Source organism: Piliocolobus tephrosceles, chromosome 6 (assembly GCF_002776525.5).
Source record: "Piliocolobus tephrosceles isolate RC106 chromosome 6, ASM277652v3, whole genome shotgun sequence".
NCBI classification, from domain to species: domain Eukaryota; kingdom Metazoa; phylum Chordata; class Mammalia; order Primates; family Cercopithecidae; genus Piliocolobus; species Piliocolobus tephrosceles.
In genome coordinates, this window is record NC_045439.1 from 142065457 (window position 1) to 142069829 (window position 4373).

At 34.9% G+C, this 4373-nt stretch overlaps 1 pseudogene across 1 annotated transcript; it reads left to right on the top strand.

The window, feature by feature from the left end:
• Nucleotides 1–255: 255 nt before the first annotated feature.
• Nucleotides 256–1104, top strand: LOC111548332 (annotated as a pseudogene). The gene has a single exon (XR_002733373.2). The product of XR_002733373.2 is annotated as a 60S ribosomal protein L7 pseudogene (transcript).
• Nucleotides 1105–4373: the final 3269 nt, after the last annotated feature.

Sequence of the window (4373 nt, forward strand, 5' to 3'; positions counted from 1 at the left end):
AAATTGAAACCTAAAAACTGAGAGGATGTAGCAAGAAAAACCAGCACCCACTTTTGTGATATTCCTGACAAAAATGCATAACCTGAATCTATGAGGAATCACCAGAGAAACCCAGATTAATTGGGATTCTACAAAATACCTGCCCTATAATCAAAAGTGTCAAAGCCATGAAAGTAAAAAAAAAAAAAAAAAAGGCTTTGTAAATTTTGTATACATATCCTTTACATATTTTGTTAGACTTACATCTGTGGCTCTTTTTCGGGCTGGAACCATGGAGGGTGCAGAAGAGAAGAAGAAGAAGGTTTCTGCTGTGCCAGAAACCCTTAAGAAAAAGCGAAGGAATTTCGCAGAGCTGAAGATCAAGCGCCTGAGAAAGAAGTTTGCCCAAAAGATGCTTCGAAAGGCAAGGAGGAAGCTTATCTATGAAAAAGCGAAGCACTATCACAAGGAATATAGGCAGATGTACAGAACTGAAATTCGAATGGCGAGGATGGCAAGAAAAGCTGGCAACTTCTATGTACCTGCTGAACCCAAATTGGCGTTTGTCATCAGGATCAGAGGTATCAATGGCGTGAGCCCAAAGGTGCGAAAGGTATTGCAGCTTCTTCGCCTTCGTCAAATCTTCAATGGAACCTTTGTGAAGCTCAACAAGGCTTCGATTAACATGCTGAGGATTGTAGAACCATATATTGCATGGGGCTACCCCAATCTGAAGTCAGTAAATGAGCTAATCTACAAGCGTGGTTATGGCAAAATCAATAAGAAGCAAATTGCTTTGACAGATAACGCTTTGATTGCTCGATCTCTTGGTAAATATGGCATCATCTGCATGGAGGATCTGATTCATGAGATCTGTACTGTTGGAAAACGCTTCAAAGAGGCAAATAACTTCCTGTGGCCCTTCAAATTATCTTCTCCACGAGGTGGAATGAAGAAAAAAACCACCCATTTTGTAGAAGGTGGAGATGCTGGCAACAGGGAGGACCAGATCAACAGGCTTATTAGAAGAATGAACTAAGGTGTCTACCATGATTATTTTTCGAGTCTCGTCAGCTTAATAAACAGTACCTGCTCTCAAAATGAAAAAAAAAAAAAAAAAAAAAAGACTTACATCTATGTATTTCTTTTTTTGAGTGATTGAAAATGCTATTGTGTTTTAAATTTTGGTTTTCACATGTTTGTTGCTAGTATGTATGACGGATTTTATGTGTTGTCCCAAAGCTTTCTTAACTCATTTATTAATTCTAAGATGTTAGCTTTTTTTTTTTTTTTTGAGATTCCTTGGTATTTTTCATATAGACAATCGTATAATTTGCTAATAGAGACAGTTTTATTTCTACCTTTCCAATCTGTATGCTTTTTGTCTCATTTTCTTACCTTATTGGCCTGGCTAGGATTACCGTATTGTTGAATAACAGTGATGAGAGGGGACATCTTTGTTTGATTCTGATCTTAAGATAAAAGCATTCAGTCTTTCACCATTTAATACAATGGTATCTGTAGGTTTTTTGTAGGTTCCCTTTATTAAGTTGAGAAAATTCCCCTTTATTGTTAGTTTGGTAAGAGTTTTGGGGTTTTGTTGTTGTTGTTTAGTTGGTTTTTATCATGAATGCGTGTTGATTTTTGTCAAATGCTTTTTTTGTGAATTGACTGATGTGTTTATTATTTGTTTACATATTGCTAGATTCAATTTGCCAACATTTTGTTGAAGATTTTTCTTCTATGTTTGTAAGACATATTGGTCTGTTTTACTTTTTCTGTGCTTTCTTTGTCTGATTTTGGTATTAAAATGATAATGGCCTCATAAAAATGAGTTGGGAAGTGTTTCTTCTTCTATTTTCTAAAAAAGATCGTATAGGATTGGTGTTCATTCTTTTTTAAACATTTCAGCATAAAATGATTTAGCATCATTTCTGTCTTGCTGCTCATCCATTCTCATCCACTGAAACCATCTGGGCCTGGAGATTTATTGTTTAGCCTTAAAAAAATATGAATTCAATGTCTTTAATGGTTATAGGCGTCTTTAAATGACCTATTTCATGTTGGATTAATTTTAGTAGTGGTCTTTTTAAATGAATTTAATGAATGGCTTCACTAACAATTTACCTAAGTTATTGAATCTATGTGTGTAGAATTGTTCATAATATTCTTTTATCATCCTTTCAGTGTCTACAGAATCTGTAGTTTTATTCCGGATATTAGTAATGTGTGTCTTTGTTCATTTTCTCTTTCTCAGTCTACTAAATGTTTGTTAATCTATTGATCTTTTCAAAGAACTGGCTTTAGTTTTGCTGATTTTCTCTGATGTTTTTCTGCTCTTGTCTTTATTCTCTCGTTCCTTCTACTCATGTTGCATTTATTTTTCTCTTCCTTTTCTAGTTTCTTAAGGTAAGAGCTTAGATTATTGATTTGAAACCATTTCTCTTTCCTATTATAATCATTTAGTTCTATACATTTGCCTCTTACCACTGCTTAAGCTGCATCCCACACATTTTAATATGCTTTATTTTTACGGTCAATGCATTAAAAAAAATTCCCTTAAGACTTTCTCCTTGATCTATGTATTATTTTAAAGTGTGTTATTTAATGTCAGGTGTTTGGAAAATTTTCTCTTATCTTTCTATTTTTGATTTCTAGTTCGATTCCACTGTGGTTAGCAACACACTCTATATGATTTTTACTTGTTAAAAAAACTTGTTGGTTTGGTTTCTTTGTTTGTTTGTTTTTTTTTGAGACAGAGTTTTGCTCTTGTCCCCCGGGCTGGAATGCAATGGCGCGATCTTGGCTCACTGCAGCCTCCACCTCCTGGGTTCAAGCTGTTCTCCTGCCTCAGCCTCCCGAGTAGTTGGGATTATAGGCACGCCACTCCACTTGGCTAATTTTTGTATTTTTAGTAGAGACAGGATTTCCCCGTTTTGGCCAGGCTGGTCTCGAACTCCTGACCCCAAGTTATCCACCTGCCTCGGCCTCTGAAAGTGCTGGGATTACAGGCATGAGCCACCACATCCAGCTGTGAGGTTTGTTTTATGACCCAGAATGTAGTCTGTCTTAGTGAATGTTCTGTGAGCTTGTTAGAATGTGTATTTGGCTGTTGTGACTGGAATGTTGTATAAACATTAATTAGATCCTGTTGATTGATGGTGTTGTTTAGTTCTGCATTCTTGCTGTTTCTGTTCATAGTTCTTTCAGTTGTTAAGAATGGGGTATTGATGTATTTTAGTATAATTGTAGATTTATCTCTCCTTTTAGTTTGGCCAATTTTTGCTTTATATATTTTGAAGTTCCATTGTCTTGGGCATAAATATTTAGGAATGCTATGTCTTCTTGGTGGATAGACTCCTTTATCACTGGGTAATGACCTCTTTTTTTCGCGGTAAAATTCTTTATTCTTAAATCTACTTGATTTGATGTTAACATTGCCACCCTTGCTTTCTTTTGATTGATATTTATATGGTATATCTTTTTCATGCATTTACTTTTAATTTACCTACATCATTATTCTTATAAATAGCATATAGTTGAATCACATTTTTTGAAAATACATTCTGCCAATTTTTTCTTTTAATTGGTGTATTTAGATCATTTACACTTAATGGAAACTATTGATACATTAGGGCTCAAGACTACCTTTTTTTTGTTTTCTGTTTATTCCTTCTGTTTTTCTGTTTCTCTTTTTTGCTTTTCTGTCTTCTTGTAGGTTGCTTGAACATTTTTAGTCTATTTGATTTATCTATAGTGTTTTTGAAGGTATCTCTTTCATAGTTTTTTCAGTGGTTACTCTAGGTATTGTATTATTCATTCATAACTTAGCAGTGTTCACTGGTATCAAAATTTTACTACTTTGAGTAAAGTGTAAAACCCTATAGGTTCCTTTATCCCCTCCTTATAATATAATTATCTTAAATATTTGCTCACATATATTGAGAACCATATCGCACAGTGTTATAATTTTTGCTTTGACCATCAAATATAATTTAGAAAACCCAAGAGGAGGGTAGCTTATATTTACATATTCTATTCTTTTTGTCATCCTTTCTTCATTCTTCATGTTTCACATTTCCTTCTTTTGTCATTTCCTTTTTGTTTGGAGAACTTTCTTTAGCTATTCTTTTAGTGTAGGTCTGCCAGTATCAAATTCTGTTAGCTTTCCTTTATCTGAGAATGTCTTGACTTCCCCTTCCTTATTGAAGGACATTTTTGATGGGTATAAAATTCTGAGTTGACTTTTTTTTTTTGAGACTGAATCTCTCTCTATCGCCCAGGCTGGAATGCAGTGGTGTGATCTTGGCTCACTGCAACCTCCACCTCCCAGGATGAAGCGATTCTCATGCCTCAGCCTCCTGAGTAGCTGGGATTACAGGTGCCCACCACCA